This window comes from Gossypium raimondii, chromosome 11 (assembly GCF_025698545.1).
Source record: "Gossypium raimondii isolate GPD5lz chromosome 11, ASM2569854v1, whole genome shotgun sequence".
Taxonomy (NCBI): domain Eukaryota; kingdom Viridiplantae; phylum Streptophyta; class Magnoliopsida; order Malvales; family Malvaceae; genus Gossypium; species Gossypium raimondii.
The window spans coordinates 22,293,033-22,317,044 of NC_068575.1; the positions used below are offsets into that span (position 1 = coordinate 22,293,033).

The 24,012-nt window shown below is 35.4% G+C and overlaps 1 non-coding gene across 1 annotated transcript; it reads right to left on the reverse strand.

The window, feature by feature from the left end:
- Nucleotides 1–10,914: 10,914 nt before the first annotated feature.
- Nucleotides 10,915–11,021, reverse strand: LOC128035214 (small nucleolar RNA R71). The gene has a single exon (XR_008191614.1). It is a non-coding gene; the product is annotated as a small nucleolar RNA R71 (small nucleolar RNA).
- Nucleotides 11,022–24,012: the final 12,991 nt, after the last annotated feature.

The following is a 24,012-nucleotide window of genomic DNA, read 5'->3' on the forward strand; positions in this document are numbered from 1 at the left end:
GTTTAATTCTGATGAAATTTATTATTATGTAATTTTATTTTATTTTTGTTTCTGTTCAAGTTTGTTTTACTTTTTTATTTTTATTTTTGCAGAATAATTAGGTACCATTGTTGAAGCACTTGGGTTTTATTGTCAACGTAGTTCGTATTATTGTACTGTCTCGTATGACTCACCACGAATGAAGGGCAAATCAGAATTTTTAGATCCCACCGTTTGATCAAAAGTCACCTAGCCGTCTAGTCTGTCTAAGTGGGAGCAATTCTCATTGGACGTATTTATTCCCACCAATTTTATTTCCGTTCACAAAAGTTACGCCTTCCCATCTTTTTCTTTCACTCGCTATAAATTCCCTCTTTATTGTGCCAACTATAACACATACAAATCAGCCATTTTTATTCACTTTCTCTTCCCCAAGCTCTACCTTAACAACTTTAAACCATCTTCACTCTACAAAACAAACAAAATATGGCAAGAATGAGAGAATTAGTTAGGAAAGCCACCAAGCCTGCTGAAGAACACTCATCCTCTGCAACTGTAGCTCGTGAATTGAAATCCTTCATGCCAACGGAGAAGAAAAGGAGCCGATGATCTTTTTAACGAAAGCGGCCAAGGACCAGTTTCAAGACAACATTTTGAAGCAAAACTTCAACCCAGAACATGGCATTCTCCTTTTGCAACAGCAAGACTTGGGTAAGTAAGTCTACAAAACCATCTCTAAGCTGAAGTGGGAGACTTTCTGCACGCATCCTGGAAGCCATTCTCCTTAGTTGGTACGTGAGTTTTACGCTAACCTTTATGACCATGAGTTAGAGTTTATCTTTATTTGAGAAGGCTTAATCCCATGGGATGCTAAAAAAATTAATGAGTTGTACAACACTAAAGTAGATGTAGATGAACATTATAGTTTATTGGGGATACCATAGACGACAAAAGGGACCTGTTGGTGACGAATTTTTATGTCGAAAGAGCATTGTGGACGGGTTCACACCAAAAGAATTATACGATGCACTACCACTTCTTGACACTGCAAAGTAAAAGATGGTTTATTGTCAACTTTAAGCTACTGCCCTCTACTCACAGCACCACGGTCAACCTCGATAGAATGTGTCTGATACATTCAATTGTCAAAGGCAGAAAGATTGATGTCAACACAATACTCTACTAGGAGATTATTGATTACGCCGCAAGGCAAACTGGAATTTTGGTTTTCCCATCGTTGGCGATGCTATTGTGCCAGTAGAAGGGGATTGTGCCTCGATGATGAAGAGGTCATTGAGAATAAGAGACCGATAAATGAAGCCTTATTGAAAGAATAACCTGTGGCAAGAATACGCTGACAATGAAGGAGGCAGGGACCAGTAAGACAAGGAAGGGCAAAACCAAGGCAGAAAGCAGGGGAACAAACCTGACTGCACTGACATTGTTGTTGAGCAAAATGCAGGATATCGAGAAGTTGGCCAATTCCATCAGCAATAAGTAAATTAGGCTTGTCGCTACAATAGAGGATATGGATAGATCACAAAATTTGTTCTACTCTTATACCAAGGCCTAAAAAAACTCTATTGTTGCCTCATTAAGTCAGTTAAGCTCGACCCCACTCCCAAAATTTCTAATGTTCTCACCAATCATCCGAGTTTATGAACCCTCATTTGAGGAAGATGACTTAGGGGACCGAGATAGACTGGTGGAATCCCTTCCCATTGTGCACGTCTCTAATGTTGAAAAAGAAGAGGACTCAAGGGACGTTGAGGAGTATATGCGAATGATTGATAGCCTAGTAGAGGGTGACTTCATTGCTGGTCAAGAGGCGCCTGTTGTTGAGGAGGAAGAAGTCCGTGTTGCAGTTGTGAACGAGAAGGCAGATGAAAAAAATACTGAGAAAGAACCTGCTGAGAACATTACCAATGCATCTGATTTTAAGGGTGCAACTATTGATAATCTGGAGTGAGATGGAGTTAAATCGATGGAAGCTGCAGAGGTAACAACTGAGAAGCACCACAACTCATTAGCGATAGTGGTCTATACCAGACCACTTAAGGTGAACCCTCCTACACAATAAGCAGCCGATGATGCAGGGGCAACGTCGAAAACTGAGGAGCGATGAGGACCGTGTGAAACCCAAAAAAGAGAAGAGAAAACGCTCTAAAGACAAAAAACGTAAGAAGGAAGAGAAAAAGAAGAGGAAGAAGAAACATCGTGCAGCCACATTGATGGCCGAGGAAAACTGAGTTAGTTTATTTTATGGTTTAGTTGTAGTATTCATGCATTGCATGTAACTGTACTTTTCATTTTGTTAGTGAACATTGTCTTTGCATTTTTATTGTCATTGCATTTTAATGTTAGTGCATTGGGGACAATGGAAACTTTAAGTTTGGGGGAATGCATATTGGCTTTGGAAATACACCCACATTTTAAATTATTTTTTTAGTTTTTAATGAAATATGCAAGGTTTATTTGTGGTTAATAAAAATGTGTTTGAAAATTTTTGTTACATTCGTTGCTTAATTCTTGAATCATGTGAACTATCAATAAATGAGTTGGATAAATTTGACTAAATGTTGTATCTTCAATTCGTTGGTGAATAACTTAGGTTGCATTAGTAATGGATGACTAGTAGCATTCCTTAAATCTTGAATGAATCTGCCTTTTACAGCTGCTTATATGTATATATAATTATGAATAAGAGACACTCCAAGGTAGGTGTATTGTGAAATGTTAAAGAGGGAACACTCCAATGCAAGCACTAGAAAAATGAATCCAGCTAAAGGCTGTCGCTGCATGAGTGTGTGTCGACGCAATTATGTACTCCTTGGGGTTGTTGGATTCCATTGTTACTTCTCAGGAACAAGGGTACAGTAAGGCAATGATATCCCTTATTCACAAAAAAAGAAAAAGAAAAAAAGGGACATATATTGTACAATAAATGTTATATTGGTAGATAGAATTTAGGATTTAAAGCATGATGCTGGTGTTGATGAAGTTGCAATCTTATTCATTCATACTTATGTATTGTCGAAGCAATATTCTGTCATCTAAATGTAACTCATTCATTCAGATTTTAGGTGATTCAAGTTGTTAGAATGATCATTTGCCTTAGTTAATTGTTGTGTAGCCTTGCTAGTTTCTACTTTACTTGAGGACAAGTAAAAACTCAAGTTTGGGGGTGTGATAATACTAGAAATAACATATGTTTTCTCCCTACTTATTGGTTAATTTGTACCCATTTAGTTATCTTTAGCACATATTTTAGCATTTTTACTTCAGTAAAATCGTATTTTATAACTCAGTGGATCTTAGCCTATTTATCATTAATTTTTTCATGTTTTGGTACCAATGTCGCTGCATGAGTATTTTCAAATTGCACCCAGAATTGTCGTTGCATCTGACAGCTGTCCAGATAATAACAAAAAGGTGTGAGCTGTCTAGTTTGGTACAACCAACTTGTACGTACAGAGGCAACATGATACTGATAAAAGGACACCTGTGCTATTTGGATAAATATTAATATTGACGTGAAAAGAAAGAAGGGGGAAAGCTTTTGGATTATCTTCTTCAACCTATCTTTCGAAGCTTTTCAACGATGGCAGCTTAAGTCTCTTACGGGTGAACCGATGCGAAAGGAATGCAGACCGGCTCTTGATGAGGAGCCCTGAGTGTGACACAAGAGGGAATAGAGAGATTCAAGTTTAGTTGTCTAGGAATAGTATTCTCCACTTGTTTATTTTGTTTTTCTTTTTCTAAATGCTGGTGATTACTTTCTGTTTCATGTTTGTATGGAGGTATACATGATTTCTGGGTTAAATTTTATTTTATTCAATCTTCTTTCTACTGTTTAATCTTTGAGTTTAAATGTTTTTAGTGTGGAAGTGTTACTGCGGTCATTGACACTGGAAGGTGCAGCGGCAGTTCAAGCTAACAAGCATGACAACAGAAGTTGCTTGAAGATTAGAGGAATTTAATCTACTTGTTCTTAATAGTGTTCCATTGCTATCATTGGAAGGTGTGATTAATGTGCATGTTTAAGTCTTAGATTAAATATAGAAGTTAAGTTTGGTTAGATATTCATTGCAATTTAATGCATTGATAATCACCTATCCTTTTATACCTTTTAAGCACTTAGTATTCTGTTAATATTCACGTTGGGGATCCCATTTTATTATTATCGTATTTTATCTTATTGTTTTCAAGTTATTGCTTCGACAACTACTCTTACAATTTATCTATTTATTGCTCTGACATTGATAGACAAAAGACAACCATTCTTGTGGGATCGATATCCGACAGACTCATATCTGTCTACTATACTTGCATTGACAGTGTACGCTTGCACATTGTTGCTGTGATGCTAAATAGCTGATCAAGTGACTTTGTCACTTTTTTCCCTTTTTCATGGTACTTCACTCAAAATTGTTTTTCTTTTTCATGTACTTTTTCTACTCATTGTTTTTGATTTTTTTTTATCTTTTTGCACTTTTAGGCTAATCTATAATCACTATACTCTACTAATATTTCATATCGCTCTATTTTTACAAAACCACTATAATGTATCTACTTATCCCTCAATATGTATTGTTAGACGTCTATAATCATGTAGTTTAGGACCAAAGAAAAAGGTAAGAACAAATTATCATTTTTAGCTCGGGTTTTATATAAAGGTTCATCAAAAAGTGTTTTTTGGCTCAAAAATAGGTGCTAAAGATGTATAAATAAGGTTAACTTTTTGGCTCTGGGTATCTACCAAAAAATACCTTAGGTCATCCTTAGGTATCTCAATATTGACAAATTTAGTCAACCAAATAATCACAAATTTAACAATTTATTATTCATACCAGCATGCTTGTTTCCTTGTATTCTCCATATCATTTGGTAAATTCAATTGCTTAATAACTATTTACAGTGTAATATATAGAACTTAATAGTCTAAAAATTTAAAATCACCTAATTTCATCCAAATTTAATGTAAATACAATCAACCTATGTACATGCTCTTAACCAATAACTTGTATTTTTACAAGCTCAAGTACACTATTGATAAGAAAAATCAAAGAAAAAATTTAAAAATTTAAAACAAAATTTACCCCTCACTTTAGATAACACATTGTCCTTAATGTGTAGCCCTGTAAAAGATAGGAAAAGAAGTTACCTGATTAATCGTGATAGGTTCATGAGGTATTGGTGGGTACCTCTTCCTTTGATCATTGATGGCTCAAGACTGTTATGCTTCTTCCATGTTAAGTTGCTGCATAGAAAATTTAAACAGAAAACAACTACTAAGCTATTTATTAACTTCTACTCTTAACAATTTAAATAAATTAAAAATCATCCAAAAATTAATACAATCTTTAAAAATAAAACTAAAAGTTCAGTCATCCTCCTCAAAATCCATCTCTTCATCCTCTCCCCCTATTCAGTTCCTTTTCCTTCTTCACTCTCTTGTTCATTTTCTTTCTGCTCTGGATGTATGAGCCTAAACATATATGGCATATAACTAGGTACCCTAATATTGTTTTGCAGAGAAAATTCTTGAAAAATCATACCCGACTCTTACATCCAGTGTAACATCTAGTCTAGCTTGGGATGACTACTCTCACCAATTTCCTGTTGAGCAGTTGATTTTTCTTTTCTTTGCAATGAAGCTGAAGTGGCCATCAGCTCTTGCTGGGGTTTGTTCCACTCTTTAATTTGGTGATATGTATACAGAGTGTCGTCGATTATGCTTTGAGATGACTTCATTGATTACTCTATATATTCCATTGGAACGCCTTCTTTCTTACATAAGATCATCACTAAGTGAGGAAAGAAGACTCCCACTCTTTGGTCGCTAACACATCGATACATATTTTGACGTATCCACGGTACGAGCGTAAAACAAAATTGCTCAAAAAGTATTAATATTAGAAACATTCAAAGTAGGAGCTATTCTAGTGCACATAAATTGAATCCACATTTTTGCTTCAGGAAACATTATTGCTTGATTTCAAGAGGTTGGAATATTAGTACCTAGGCGACATTTCCCTCTGTTAGGAAGTTTATAATATTATCCATGTTTATGTCTCGAAAGTAATCCAAATAAGTTTCTCCTATAAAACCTTTTTCATAAAATGGAGCATTATAAAATTCACAAATAACTTGAGGGGTGATTCATACATCTTTCCTTCGTATAGGTGTTGATTCCCATCTATAACCTTCAGTTTTTTTTACACTTTTGGTCCCACAAAAATGCATAAAATTCTTGAACTATAGGGACTACAATAGAGTCTTTTGTGATCGTACCTAAACATTCCCATCTATGATATCTAACTAAAAACCATATTCTTGATATAGAACTATCGATGGTTGAAATCCCCTCTCTTGAATAAACATTTTCCCTTGAAGTTCTACAATAAAAATATTTAATGTTTGGATTTGGAAAATTAGAGGGGTTTAGAACTGTCGAAGGTTCTGGTTCATTAGTTTTTCTAAGCTTTCGTGGAGGCATTTTGAATATTGTTTAAATTTAAAAACTAATGAACTAGCAAGGGAAGTTTCCAATGGAACAGTAAAAATAGGGGTTAGCAACCCTTAACCTTATATGGAAATTCGTCAGATTCCCTTGCAAAATGTTGTTTGTTCCGTCTTTAAGTTCTTGTACTGAAGGAGTCTATTCTAAAAATAAGAGCTGCAAAACAAAGATCTTGGGAACAAAAGGAGATTTGGAGGTTTTAAGGATTTTAGGATTTTGAAAGAGTTAGAGGTTAAAAGATTTTAAGTAATGGTTAATAGTTTTTAGAAGTTTTAAAATAAAAAGTTTTGGGCTTAAAACCGGGTATAATAGGGATTATTCCGTCAAGTTGTGCAAATACCTTGTAAAAAATTGCAGCGATGTCGTGACACAGGGGTTTTGTGTCGCGACACCACTGACAAGTTGCCATTCGCGCAACATCAGGGTTCAATGTTGTGACACACTTGGAACTTTGGATTTCGGGGTAAACTGGCTTTGGCATCATGACACACAAAGTCTGTGTCACAATGTCAAGTTGATTTTCTCAAATTTTTTGATTCTGGCCTTAGCATTGCAACTCGGGATTACCGTGTTGCAACATTGACTCAGTTTTCGCCCAAATTTCCAATTACCAGAGTGTCATGGTTCTTATACAACATAAATTTAATAAGAATTAAAATCTAGACTAACAGTTAGGTAGATATACAATATTTTACAAAAACTTAAACATCAATGTAAATAATTCCAGTTTTACTGTTGGATTCATCCAACAGCACCATTAATTGACATAAGGATGATTCGCTAGTTCTTTCAGTAGTAGTTAATCGCCCGTCGTGCCACTTCACCATCTTTCGCTTATCTATTTTATTAAAGCTGCTCTTTTGTCCTGCATGGATTAAAGGAAGTACATTGTAACACCCCTACCCTGTATTCATCGTCAAAATAGGGTTATAGAGCATTACCATAAAAAAACATAACTTATAATCATTCATTTCTAAACATTTCATAAATTACATCATAGTCCACTCAAACACATGCATATCATCCCTTATTTGAGCCATCAAGGCCTTAGAGACACTTTAAAAACGATTCGGGACTAAATCAGAAACATTTAAAACTTATTGGAAAAAGATAGAAAATTTCACACTGTTGGGGTCACACGGTTGAGACACACGCCCGTGTCTCATGCCGTGTGGGCATTTGAAATAGGGGCACAGGGCCGTGTCCCAGCCTTTGTATGTGCCCGTCTAACTCTCTGATTTGGGTCACACGACCAAGCCATACTCCCGTGTGCCAAGTCGTGTAAGCTTCGAATGGCCTCACACGCCGTGTGGTAAGCCGTGTGGCAGGCCGTGTGGTGGGCCGTGTAACTCTTGAAAAATCACCTTTAAAACCTACAAGGGACACATGGCCGTGTGTCACACATGACTAAGAGACACGTCCATGTCTTTGGCCGTGTGGACAGGAAATAGGCCAAATTCAAGCCATTTCTTTCACCCAATTCAAGCACACATCTACAAGCCATTTGCACATTCAATCAAACCTTAAAACATCCCTAAAAGATGCATAATAAGACCAATTCAAGAGGTCATTTATCCATACAACCAATATGAAAAAAGACACCTCAAACACAATGTATCAAACATACCTAAACATGTGCATATTTAACCATTCATCAACTAACTTATTTCCATACCAAATAATATCAGAATTTACACATTTCAACTATACCATACTAGATTCATGCCATGTCAAAGTAACATTACCATTTGGACCATTTCTCACATGCATCAAAACCATATAAATGACACAAATCTAGCCGTTTCCAAATGGTACCAACAACCAACATATATAGAAATACGAAAATATACACACATTTTCATGCCCTTTTTAACTCAAATTTATCCAGTTTCGATAAAATTATTGTCGAAAAATATATAATTATTATAAAATAATTAAATTGTACTTAAATTATTAACATGTTGAATTTTACTTATTTTTATAATAAATTTTGATTAATTTTGATCATTTTCGACAGATTCACACAGAGGGCGAGAAACAACTCGGTAGACACTACTAGAAGCGTAAAACCGAGAAGTAATTTTGAAGCATCAAGGTGAATTAATTTTTCAGCCTAAGACGGTCAAAATTATGTGTGTTAATTCATAATATAATTAATTTTAATTTTAATCCAATTTAATTTGGGTTAAATAAATTATTGTTAATTAATTATGAAAAGGGGCCAGTTGAGCTGAACCGAGAAAATCGATCCTACCGAGCACTGGGCAGCCCAAAACCGTCCCACATGCTGACCCAATCAGCTTGTTTGGCTGATAATTTTGCTTGCAAAATGGCTGTTGAAGACTCCTTCAATTTGCATTCAAACCCCTCCACGATTTATGCCTTTCAAGATTTGCCCCTACCTAAAAATAATATATTTGGAATTTTCAAACATGCCACATGTGTGGCCGGCCATGGGGGGAGTCTTTGGCTGCTAATTTTGGCTATTTTTATAAGCCTTCTCAACCTATAAATACCCCCTTGGCTACTCACTTCAAACACATCTAAGACCCATTCATTTCTTCACTTCTTTCTCACTTTTCTCTCTTCATTCCCTTCCAATGTTCTTCATTTTCTTCCCCTATTCCTTTGCCGATTTCACCTATTGAAAAAGAGTCATTCAACCACCAGTTGGGGAAACATTCAAGTGTTCATGGAAGCCTCAGCTCAACAAGAACAAGCGGAGAAGGAGGAGTGGAGCAAACTAGTCAAGCCTCAGAGAAACACCAGATTTGATTCTTGTCCCTTATCCTTTTAATTTTATTGTTGTTGTTGTGAACATGTATATGAATATTTGTGATGTTGATATGTTTAATTTAATTAATATGGATTAAATTTAATTCATGTTAGGTTGGTTACATTTTGTCTACTTGAGTTATTAAAATTGTGTTTGTGTTATTATAGGCCTCGGTAAGATGTTTGATTAAGTAAAATCATGACTAAGTTATTCTTGCTTTACAATTGCATGGTAACAAATGAATTAATTATTTAAACAGATTGACACTATACTTAATCAGTGCATGTTTAATCATCGAAGGTAGCTGAGAGTTGAATTAGCAACGGTATCTAGCTATACATTAGCCTTGCATAACTTGCAAGATTATTGTGATTAAACTGTTTTAAGGTAGAAACACATTGTTTCCTCACGTAATCTTTTATGTGCTTATGAGATTGAATTAATTGTTTGAATTGGCATAGAGATATGTACAAGAGATTATTTTAATTTCATAAGTATGTATGTGCGTCAACACATTTACTTATTAAAATTTGTTTAATCGGTTGAACTGACATAGAGATATAGTCAAGAGATAAATGGATTTTTGTAGGTGAGTATGTTCATAAGTTAGCAAATTACCGAGTTGCCGTGAATTTATTCGTAACAAGATAAACATGAGTTTAATAATTTCAAGTTAAGAAACGTAATTAATCTAACACTATTATGTCATCTTGATTAAAATCAACTTCTAAAATCGTGCATTGGAACTGTTATTTTATTTTTATTAATTTTAGTCAGTTAAAATCCTAGTTTTTAATCACCTCCTCAAATCAAAATATTTTTCTTCACCAAAGTGTTTTTAAAATTGCGTTCATAAATAATTCTTTTCACAGTCCCTGTGGGTACGATAACGAGACATTTACTTGTCACTTCATTACTTGTCGCGATTATGTACACTTACACATTTCTGTCGTTCCAAGTTTTTGGTGCCGTTGCCGAGGACTGCTTTAAAGGACAATATTTGTCAAATTGTTAATTTTGCATTTTGGTCTATTTTTTTGTTAAATTTTAATTCCATTTTTTTGTGTTTGTTTCAGGTGTTTATGAGTATTGATCAAATTATTGACTTACTCTCTATAGACCCTAAAATTGAAAGGACTTTCTGAAAAAGGAGAAACAAGCGAACCAAAGAAGGACCGAAGAGATGAATTTTGAAAGTCCAAACCAAAATCCAGGAGGAGCATTCGCTTATAATACTCACAATCCGATCATTGATGCCGATGACAGAAACTGTGCCATTCAGCAATATGCCATTCCTCTATTCAACAAGCTCAACCTGAGTATTAGAAGACCTGAAATCGAGGCACAACAATTTGAGCTAAAGCCGGTCATGTTCCAAATGTTGCAAAATATGGGTCAATTTAGTAGGATTCCTACTGAAGATCCATATCTTCATCTTCGGCTACTCATGGACTTGAGTGACTCATTTAAACTAGTCGGGGTGACCGAGGATGCGTTGAGACTGAGATTATTTCCATACTCCTTAAGAGATAGAGCACGAGTGTGGTTGCACTCCCTACCGTTCAGTTCCGTAACTACATGGCAAGAGTCGGTTGAACATTTCTTAATGAAATATTTCCCTCCATCTTTAACGACCAAGATCCGAAATGAAATCACTTCATTTTAGCAACTTGACAAAGAATCTTTATATGAGGCATGTGAGTGATTTAAGGATTTATTACGAAAGTTCCCTCATCACGGTATTCATTGCTGCTTTCAAATAGAGACTTTCTATATTGGTCTCAATATTCATACTAGAATGGTGGTGGATGCTTCAGCAAATGGAGCCCTTCTTTCTAAGCCTTATAATGATGCTTACGAGATTACTGAAAGAATTGCCAGCAATAACTATCCATGGCAAACCAACCGAGCATCCTCAGAAAGACGAGTAGCAGGAATACATGAAGTTGATGCGCTTACTTTTTTGGCAGCCCAGGTATCCTTTATGTCTTCTATGCTTAAGAATATAACTGTTAATGGTTTCAATGGTAATCTAACAGGTCAGCAACCGAACCAGTTCGAGGATATTTATTGTGAATACTGTGGAGATGGCCATTTCTTTGAAAATTTCTCATCGAACAAGAGACCAAATATTACATGGGAAATCAAAATTGGAATGGTCCACTGTCAAATTTTTACAACTCTTCATGGTAGAATCATCCAATTTATCTATGGAGTAATCAGTGGGAGGACCATAGCGACTCTTCTATGTCATTTCGACCAAATTACCTGCTAGAATATTCTCGACAAGTGCAACAACCCACACCAACTAAATCTTCAAGTAATCTTGAGAATTTGCTGAAGGCATACATAGCGAAGAATGATGAACTAATCCAAAGCCAAGTAGCAACATTGAAGAATTTAGGAAACCAAGTGGGACAGCTAGCCAATGAGCTCAGAAGCAGACCCCAAGGTATTTGGCCTAGTGATACAAAAAATCTGAAAAGCACGAGGAAAGAGCATTGCAAAATCGTCACTTTACAAAGTGGGAAGATATGGGAACCCAAAGCCGTCGAGGTTGAAGATAAGCCTATTGTAGTTCAAGGCAGAGAGGAAGTTTAACTGAGTGTTGAAACTCCTGTTCCACAAAAGTCAGTTATGATGATCCTTGATGAGGTAAACTTTAAATCAGTTAGTTCTGATTACCTAACACCCTTGTCGGATACATAAAAATCTCCACAAAAGAGTTGTCTAGTTAAAGCTAACATTCCACCACTGTTATATCCCTAAAGATTCCAGAAGCAACAAAATGATACTCAGCTGAAAGAAATCTTTGATGACGAGGTGACTTTTAGTGACTTTGATGTTGCAAAATCGCCAGATATAGTTGAAGACTGCTCTGTTATTTCCAAGATGGAATCGCTGGCTTCTACAGAATTAGAGCTCAATTCGATATAGGGACACATGGCCGTGTCTGTGCCCGTGTAACTCACTAACTTGGGTCACATGACGAAGCCAAATGCCTGTATGCCAGGTTGTGTACCCCTCGAAATAGCCTCACACACCCGTGTGCCAAGTCGTGTGCTAGGCCGTGTAACAGCATGACTTATTACCCATTGAAAGCTAATGGGGACACATGGCTTTGTCGCCTAGTCGTGTATCACACACGGCTGAGACACACGCCCATTTTTCTGGCTATGTGGACAAAAAATGTGCCATTTCCAAGCCATTCTTCTCACCCCAAAACTAACCACTTGCACAAACCAAAAGTACCTATCTTCAAGCATTCAAATGACACTTAATATATGCATATACAAGCTAGAACATTATAGTAACTAACCATTCAACCAATATGTCAAATTGGAACCTCAATCGCAACAATCAAACTTGGCTAAACACCTACCAAATTCTTTCATAATTCAAACCACCAATAGAACAACTTTAATGCGACATTTACCATAATGTTCGTATACCAATTACATGTACCACAAAAACCATTATGACCATTTCCACACATATACCATTTAATCTTAATAATTATACCAAATGCCAAATACATTTAAGGCTACCAAAACTAACCATTAACAATTCAAGGCACTATCTATATCATACCAAAACAACATCTCATAGCATACCTTAATGTTCATCCATTCAACTACCATCACTAAGTACTTAGATGCTAAAATGACAAACACTTAAAAATATACCATACATACATGATATCATATCAACTATATTATCAACCAAAATAACATATATATATACAAGCCACACATAATGGCTAATTTCATCGCACAAAGACACCTATACATGCCATTATAACCATGACTCAAAATCATTAAAATCTACCGATATAGCCGATGGATTGTGTGATGTATTTCCAACAAGCTTTCAACCCGAATGAGCGTCCGATTATCTAAAGTCATGAGAAAAAAATAAAACGAAGTAAGTGTATAATGCTTAGTAAGTTCGTAATTCGTAAACAATGCTTACAATTTCAATATATATAAGCTTAAAAGCAATTTATGAGCATATCCAACATAGCTTGGCATAAGCCTAAGCATCAAAAATAGTTCACATTAGTGATTAACACATAACTTAGCATTTGTATACCCGTTGAACCACTAGAATAATATCGGATACACAGGAATCTTGCACACTATGTGATAACACATCGTCGAAACCATTACTTTCTCTTATCTCATATAAATGCTCTCTCTCGAGCCATAAGTGGGTCTGCTCACAGAAGCTGTCGGTTGGAACATAGTTACACGGTGCTGGTCACAGAAGTTGTCGGTCCGAACGTAGCTACATGGTGTTGCTCACACAAGCTACTAAGTAACCGCAACATATGCTGAAAACTGAGCCACCGGTAAGACGTACAGGACTAGCACCTGAAACACAGTAACCCCTAATGACATGTCGTTTGTATCCTATATATTCATAAGGTCCAAACGTGATCCAAAAGTCGTTGAAACTCTGTTGGATATTTCTGCAGAGTTTTAATATCGTAATACAATATAATAGCATTTAAATCGAGTATATTAAAATGCTAAATAAATGTACGAACTTACTTCAATCACAAACGAAGAAATACGATTGATTAATTCAACACTTTTTCCTTTCCTCGATCTAAATCCGCATGTTGCTTTTCTTGATCTAGATAATCAAATTTAACACATTCAAACTTTATTCTATTCATTTCAATCCAAAAATCATATTTTGACAAAATTATGCTTTTGCCCTTATAATTTTGAATTCATTACAATTTAATCGTTAAGCTTATAAAATGAAATTCATGCAATTTGGTACCAACCCACTATAGCTGAATTTTACTTAGGCCCCTAGCAAGCAGTACATTTTATTTATGACACAATTTCACCATGAATATTTTTTTTATTTTTCAATTTAATCCCTAATGGACAAATTCATCAAAATTCCCTTTACAAAAGTTGTACAACTATCATCAAACATTCATTTTCATCCATCAAACATAAAAAACAGCTAATATACATTCATGGTAAAGCCCTAGACTTTTAACAGTTGTGCAAATTGGTCCATAGGCTCGCTAGATTAAGCTACAACGACTCCAAAAATAGAGAAATCATTAAAAACGAGATGAAAAATACTTACATGCAAGTGAATAAAGGTTGGCCAAAAGTTAAGCTTTAAAAATTGGCTATTCACTTTCAAATTTTCGGTGGTGTAGCTCAAGTGAGAAGATGATACCATCTTTTCATTATTTTGAATTAATATGTATTTATGCACTTACCAAATTAACCTTTACTTGTAACTTTAAAATTCACCTATTCATTGTCCATTTTTGTCCAGTCAAACAAACAATGGTCTATTTACCTCATAAACCCCTTACCAATTAATTTCATAGCCATTTGATACCTTTAACTAATAGAACACAAGTTTTGCACCTTATGCAATTTAGTCATTTTTATCAAATTAAGCATGCAAACTATAAAATTTCTTCACGAAAATTTTTACGACACTGCTAACATGCTATAGACATTAAAATATTAATAAAATAAATATTTTGACGTCAGATTTGTGGTCCTAAAACCACTATTCCGATTTCACTGAAAATGGAATGTTACAACTTTCCCCACTAATGGAATTTTTATCCTCGATAATCTTACTAGAAAAGAGGTTCGGATATTACTTTCTCATAGCTTCTTCGGGTTCCCAGATGGCTTCCTCTATTTCGTGACGTTGCCAAAGAAACTTTACTAAAGCTATGTTCTTATTTCTCAATTCTTTAACCTCTCGTGCCAAAATTCTAATCGGTTCTTCGCTATATGACACATCAGGCTGAATCTCAACATTCGTGGGTGAGATAACATGTGAAGGGTCAGATTGGTACCGTTGTAACATAAAGTGAAACACATTATAAATCCTTTCTAACTCTGACGGTAAAGTTAATTGATACGCTACTAGTCTAATTCTTTCTATAATCTTATATGGCCTAATCGCGGACTAAGCTTCCCTTTGCGAATGAAACGAAAAACTTTCTTCCAGGGCGATACTTTTAGAAACACTCTATCGCCGATTTGAAATTCAATGTCTGTATGTTTTAAATCTGTATATGATTTCTGTCGATCTGAAGCTGCTTTAAAGCTGTTACGAATTACTTTCATTCTTTCTTTAGTCTCTCGAATCAAATCGACCCCGTAAATCTTTTTCTCACTGAGCTCGGTGTAATATAAGGGAGTTCAGCATTTTTGACCATATAAAGGTTCGTACGGTGCCATATTTATACTTGACTGATAATTTTTATTGTACGCGAACTCAACCAACGGTAAATATTTCTCCCAGTTGCCTTCGAACTCTAATACACAACAACGGAGCATATCTTCGAGTATCTGAATTACTCACTTAGACTGACCATTTGTCTGTGGATGAAATGCAGTACTGAAATGTAACCGTGTACCTAGAGCTTCTTGTAACTTGATCCAAAATTGAGATGTAAACAGCGAATCGCTATCTAAAATAATAGAAACTGGCACCTCGTGCAATCTGACAATCTCAGAAACGTATAACTCAGCTAGTCTCTCAAGAGAAAAAGCTGTACGTACCAGAATAAAATGTACAGACTTCATCATACGATCTGTGATAACCTAAATGACATCTTTCTTTCTTAAAGACAAGGGTAAACCTGATACAAAGTCCATCATAACTCACTCCCATTTCCATTCCGATAACAAACCAGAAGGTAGCTGATGTTTTGCTTTAACTTGCTGACATACTAAACATCCCGATACAAAATCTAAAATCTCTCACTTCATACTCAGCCACCAATACATTTGTTTCAAATCATTGTACATTTTAGTGCTTCATGGATGAAAAGATAAGCTACCACTATGAGTTTCATGCAAAAATTTTTGAATTAACGCTAGATTCCTCGGTACACAAACTCTGCCTTTAAAAAGTAAAAAATCATCGGACCCAATCTGGAAATCTGAATCAAGAGTTGACTCACACAATTTTTGTTTAGCTATTAATACATCATCGCATTTCTGAGCCTCACAAATCTGTCGTAAAAACATCGGTTTAGCTTTTAATTCAACTAAAATTGAACCATCATCACACATCGGCAATTGCGTATTCATCGCTTGCAAAAAAAATAGATACTGTCTACTTGGAGCATTAATGACCACATTCGCTTTGCCTGGATGATAATCAATAATCAAATTGTAGTCTTTCAAGAGCTCAAGCCATCTATGTTGCCTCAGATTCAAATCTTTCTGTGACATTAAATACTTCAAGCTCTTGTGATCGGTAAATATATGACATTTTTCGTCATATAAATGATGTCGCCAAATATTTAACGCGAACACAATAGCTGTCAGTTCCAAATTGTGCATCGGATAATTCTTTTCATGTGGCTTTAACTATTTGGAAGCATAAGCTATCACTTTTCCTTCTTGCATTAAAACACAACCTAAACCATTTAAAGATGCATCGCTAAAAATCACAAATTCTTTACTCGATTCAGGTTGAACTAGAACTGGAACTGGTGCCTCGGTCAACAGTGTTTTCAACTGATTAAAACTTTGCTGGCATTTCTCAGACCACTCGAACTTCACATCTTTTTGTAGAAGTCTCATCATCGATGTAGCAATCATAGAGAATCCCTTGACGAGTCTTCGGTAATAACCAGCTAATCCTAAAAAAACTTCTAACTTTGGACACATTTCTTGGAGGTTTCCAGTCAACAACTTCTGAAATTTTACTCGGATCAACTTTGATGCCTTCGGCTGATACAATATGTCCTAAAAAACTGACTTCCCAAAGCCAAAATTCACATTTACTAAATTTGGCAAATAAATGCTTCTAACGCAAGGTCTGTAATACAATTCTCAAATGCTCGGCATGCTCAGACTCATCTCGAGAATAAATCAAAATATAATCTATGAATACCATGACAAATTGGTCTAAATATAGTCTAAAGATTCTGTTCTTCAAATACATAAATACTACAGGTGCATTAGTTAAAGCAAAAGACATCACAAGAAATTCATAGTGTTCGTACCTGGTCTTGAATGTAGTTTTCGATACATCCAAATCTTTAACTCGCAGTTGATAATAACCAGAACGTAGATCAATCTTTGAGAATACCGTTGCACGTCTTAGCTGATCAAATAAATTGTCAATCCGCGACAACAGATACTTATTCTTGATCGTAACTTTGTTGAGCTGATGATAGTCAATACACAATCTCATTGATTCGTCCTTTTTCTTATTGAACAGAACCAGTGCACCCCAAGGTGAAAAACTAGGTTGAGCAAAAACCCCTATCTATCAACTCTTGTAACTGTGCTTTCAACTCTTTCAACTCTAAAGGAGCCAATACGAATGGTGCTATCGATATTGGTGATGTTTCCGATACTAACTCAATGGAAAATTCAACCGCTTTGATCGGTTGTAATCTGGGTAACTCTTTTGGAAACACATCTAGATATTCATAACCACAAGCATTGATTCAAGTTTCAACTCAGACACTTTAGAATCCAGTACAGTACATATGCAAGATATGCATCACAATATTTTCTCACGTATCTCTGTGCTGACATAGCTAAAATAACCATACGCAACACACTCAAACTATCTGATTCAATCTGAAGCTTTTCATCATTCTGACATTTTAATACAATAAGCTTCCATCTACAATTCATAATAGCATCATGCAGAGTCAGCCAATCCATACCCAGAATCATGCTAAACTCATCAAATGGCAATAACATCAAATCGGCCAGAAAGTTATAATCTCGAATCATCAAAGGGTAGTTCTTGCAGACTTTATCAACTAACACATACTGACCTAGGGGTTCGATACTTTAACCACGAATTAGTGGACTCAAGAGGTAAATTCTTACTTGACACTAGATTTGTCCATACATATGAATGAGTTGATCCAAGATCAATCAAAGCAGTAACTTTAGTGTCAAAGATAGAAAAAGTACCAGTAATAACATCTGGAGCAGAAGCTTCCTGTCGAGCACGGATCGCATAGGCTCTAGATGGTGTTCGTGCCTAAGACCTCACAGCAGAGTCTTTAGTCGCACTACAACTATTATCCACATTTCTAGGGTTCCTCGGTGGTCTCCCTCTCGCAACTATATTACTCGGTTGGACAGTCTGAATCTTTTCTTTTTCAGGTAACTCAAGACAATCCCAAATAAAGTGTTCCTGCAAACTACATCTGAAATAGGCTCCGTCTTTCATCAAGCAGTCACCAAAATGTCGTCGTCCACATCACTGACAATCAGGTTTGTTGGCTTTAACACTGCCAACGCTCGCCGCTGACGTAGCTTGAGCCTTAGAACTTACATGTTGCTTACCATGATATCTGCTAGGATATCCCGCTGAAGTAGTCGAATGATTATGATCTTCTTTCGATCTCTGTGACGATGACTGGTATGACTTCCTAGTTGATCTTTTTCTTGAATCTCTAACTTCAAAATCATCTTTTCTTTTCTCTTTGCTAAGCTCTTCGGCTTTATGAGCTCTATCAACCAAACCAACAAATTATTGTAGCTCGAGAATCCCAACTAGAAGCTTTATGCCTTCATTTAACTTGTCTTCAAATTATTTACACATAGCAACTTCGGTTGGAATACATTCCCGGGCATACTTGCTCAACCTGACGAATTCTCTTTCATATTTGGAGACTGTCATACGACCTTGTTTAAGCTCAAGAAATTCTTTACGTTTCTGATCGAGAAACCTCTGACTTGTATATTTCTTCCTGAACTCAGTTTTGAAAAATTCTCGGTCTATACCCCATATCCCTTATCCGACGCTGGTTTAAGGTTACGAAGCATTACTGGAAGATAACATCATACAATGAACATTTATTTACCATATACAAAACAAAACATAAATAATAGCAATGTTATTCCAACTCATACATATTGTCCCTTTTACGAGCCCTCGAGGCCCTAAAAAGGCATTAGAAACAAGTCGAGACTAAATCAGAAACATTTAGGATTTTTCGAGAAAAGATGAAATTTTTCAAATTGCAGGGGTCACAGGGCCGTGTGGCTAGGCCATGTGACTCAAATAGCTAAGAGACATGCCCGTGTCTCAAGTCGTGTGGACATTTAAAGTAGGGACACACAGACGTGTCCGTGCCCATATAACTCACTGACTTGGGTCACACAGCAAAGCCACACACCCGTGTGCTAGGCAGTGTAACAGCCTGACTTGCAACCCTTTGAAAGCTATAGAGGACACACAGCTGTGTCGTTTGGCTATGTGGATGAAAAATAGGCCATTTCCAAGCCATTTTTCTCACCCAAAAACTAATCACTTGCAGAAACCAAAAGTACCTATTTTCATGCATTCAAATGGCACTTAATATATGCATATACAAGCTAGAATAGTATAGTAACTAACCATTCAACCAATATGCCAAATTGACACCTAATTCTCTACAATCAAACTTGGCTAAACACCTACCAAATTCCTTCATAATTCAAACCACCAATAGAACAACTTCAATGCGACATTTAACATAATGTTCATATACCAATTACATGTACCACAAATATCATTATGACCATTTCCACACATATACCATTTAATCTTAATAATTATAAAAAATGCCAAATACGTTCAAAGCTACCAAAACTAACCATTAACAATTCAAGGCACTATCTATATCATACCAAGACAACATCTCATAGCATACCTTAATGTTCATCTATTCAATTACCATCACTATGTACTTAGATGCTAATATGACAACCACTTAAAAATATACCATACATACATGATATCATATAAACTATATTATCAACCAAAATAAAATATATATAGAAGCCACACATAATGGCTAATTTCATCACACAAAGACACCTATACATGCCATTATCACCATGACTCAAAATCATTAAAATTTACCGATATAGCCGATAGATAGTGTGATGTATTTTTTACAAGCTTCCGACCTGAACCAACTTCTGATTATCTAAAATCATGAGAAAAAAACACGAAGTAAGCATATAATGCTTAGTAAGTTCGTAATTCATAAACAAAGCTTACCATTTCAATATATATAAGCTTAAAAGCAATTTATGAGCATATACAACATAGCTTGGCACACGCCTAAGCATCAGCAACAATTCACATTAGTGATTAACACATAAATTAGCCAAACTCATCAGACAACAATGAGTTCTCATGTACGTATCATACAAGCATTCATACTATTATGAACATAGCTAGTAATCTTTAATCACCAACATCTCATACCTTTTTATGCTGTCATGGCATTATTAATCGAAACATTTATCGTTCCTTTTTTTTGTATACCCATTGAACCTCTAGAATAATATTGGATACATGCGAATCTCACACACTATGTGCTGACACATGGTTGAAACCATTACTTTATCTTATCTCATATAAATACTCTCTCTTAAGCCATAAGTGGGTTTGCTCATACAAGCCGTTGGTGGGGACGTAGCTACACAGTGCTACTCACACAAGTTGTCAAGTAACCGCAACACATGCCAAAAACTCAGCCACCAGTAGGACGTATAGGAGCAGCACCTGAAACACAATAACCCCTAATGACATGTCATTTGTATCTTATATATTCCTAAGGTTCAAACGTGATCCGAAAGTCGTCAAAACTTCGTTGGATATTTTTGTAGAGTCATACTATCATAATACAATATAATAGCATTTAAATTGAGGATATTAAAATGTTAAATAAATGAACGAACTTACCTCAATCACAAATGAAGAAATACAATCGATTAATCCAACACTTTTTCCTTTCCTCGATCTAAATCCGTACGTTGCTTTTCCTGATCTAAATAATCAAATTTAACACATTCAAAGTTCATTCTATTCATTTCAATCCAAAAATCATATTTTTGTAAAATTATGCTTTTGCCCCTATAATTTTGAATTCATTACAATTTAGTCCTTAAGCTTATAAAATAAAATTCATGCAATTTGGTACCAACCCACTATAGCCGAATTTTACTTAGGCCTCTAGCAAGCCCTGTATTTCATTTATTTCACAATTTCACCATGAATATTTTTTTATTTTTTAATTTAATCCCTAATGGACAAATTCATCAAAATTCCTTTTACAAAAGTTGTTCAACTATCATCAAACATTCATTTTCATCCATGAAACATAAAAAAAACTAATATAAATTCATGGTAAAACCTTAGACTTTTAACAGTTTTGCAAATTGGTCTCCAGGCTAGCTAGATTAAGTCACAACGACTCCAAAAACATAGAAATCATTAAAAATAGGATGTAAAATACTTACATGCAAGTGAATAAAGGTTGGCCAAAAGTTAAGCTTTAAAAATGGCTATTCTCGTTCAAATTTTTGGTGGTGTAGCTCAAGTGAGAAGATGAACCATCTTTTCATTATTTTGATTTAATATGGATTTATGCAATTACCAAATTAACCTTTACTTATAACTTTAAAATTCACCTATTCAATGTCCATTTTTGTCCAGTCAAACACAAAATGGTTTATTTTTCTCATAAACCCCTTACTAATTAATTTCATAGCCATTTGATACCTTTAACTAATAGAACACAAGTTTTGCACCTTATGCGATTTAGTCATTTTTATCAAATTAAGCATGTAAACGATAAAATTTCTTCACAAAAGTTTTAAACGACACTACTAACTTGATATAGTCATTAAAATATTAATAAAATAATTATTTTGATGTCAGATTTGAGGTCCCAAAACCACTATTCTGATTTCACTAAAAATAGTCAGTTACATGTCGGGATAATAAAGCTACGCAGTTTGACTAACACATCTTCCAATACCCCTTTTCGGATACAGTGAAGATCTATCAGCCAACTGTAGTGTTATTTGGGTTTTCTTAAGGTCCCTAACCTAAGTTTTTTACATATAGATAGAGGCATTAAATTGATACTAGCTCCAAGATCACATAGGGCTATATTATAATGAATACTCCCTATCTCTATGAGAATTGTAAAACTTCCCGGATCTTTCAGCTTTTGGGGAACCTGTCTAGAAAGAATAGCACTACAGTAAGCGTTCATGTTAACTTACTCTATTGCATTAATTTTCCTATGCCTGGACATGATTTCCTTTTTAATTAATTTAATCAAAGGCAAGTTGACATTTAATGTTTTGAACAAGTTTAGAAAACTTACAAACTTATCTACATCTCATTTTTGCTTCTCTTCGAACCTTGAAGGGAATGGTATCTTTGCCACAGTAGGGTCTTTAATTGTCCCTTTCTCTAGTTGAACTACCGGTGTAATTACTTCCTCTGACTTTGGTTCATCATTAGCTTCTAAGGGTTCTTCCTGAAGATCATTAGTATTCCTTTTATTCATCTCCTGAGTTGGGTTTTTTGGGCTATTCAGTACTTTACGAGAATGGAGCGTTATTACTTTTACATGCTCTTTCCCTTCTCTACGAGTATTATTTTTTGTATTACTAGGAATACTTGTGCCAATTTGTCTTTGTACACCCCCAATCATGAGCATCAATTGGCTCATCTGATCTTCAGCCTTAGTCAATGTTCTTGTTAAATTGGTGCACTCAAACTACACCTACTTCACGTTCGTTCTCATTGATTGCATCTCCCCCTCGATTCTATATAGACGTTGACCACATACAGTATGATCATTTGGGTTGGACCTTTCCTAAAGATTTTGTAAATAAGGAGGTTGATAGTTAGTGTTTTTAACTAGGTTCGAGCTATTATTTTCTTCTTGGTTTCCTCTCCATCTCAGATTCGAGTGATCTCTCCATCCAGGATTGTATGTATTTGAATAGGGATTTCCAGGCTCATTTTTGATGTAGTTTACATCCTTGGGAAGATTGTTAATACAGTAAAAGAGCGGTATGTGTCCTCCATAAATAGACGGTGCATTCTTCTTAGCCTCTATTCGATTAATTCTGATTACTAGTTGTTGGACACTAGCAGGAGTTCATTTCCATACTTTCTATTAATTTGTATGCGTCCTCATACTTCTATTCATTAGGGCACCTCATGCTACCGCATCAAATCCTAACCTTGAATGCACATCCAACCCATTGTAGAAATTTTGTAGTCGTAACCATCAGTAATCTGATACGATCATCAAGGCTCAATCATTTCATGGGCTTCAATTTTGGGCTCATTTCTGATCAAAGATCTTTCCATCCAGAACCATTTTGAACCTTTCCTTTTCAGATTCAGAAAGCTTTCCAATCCCACTTTCTCTTATCACTCTGACTTCTTTTCCCATTTCAATTGATTTCAATCAATCTTCTGCTTGATCTCGAAGTTTCATCTCCTCATCTCTGACATTCTTCATCAACACCTTTTCATTCCATCATCTCATCATCTTCTTCATGATTTATTTCTTTTCATCTTGTTCTCAATTTTATTCTTGAATTAAAATCGATCCACTGTTCGTCATTCATCCTTTTTCATCTTCAATTTGATCACAACCCTCTATCATTTGGCATCGAGGTTGTGCACGACCAAGATCGAGTTGTCAAGTCACTGAATATTCCTACGAGGCTCTACACGAAAGCGCATCTCGAAACTAAACAAAGAAGATCGCTTTCGTAATTTCCATTTAAAATTAGAACCCTAAAACAAAGAATAGATGAGCAAGAAACGAAAGAACTTATGAAAGAGATTTGGAAGCCAATAACACTAATAGCAATTAAGATCACCCAATTCACCGAATCAAAGAACAACACAAAACAACAAATTAACTTTATAATTCCAA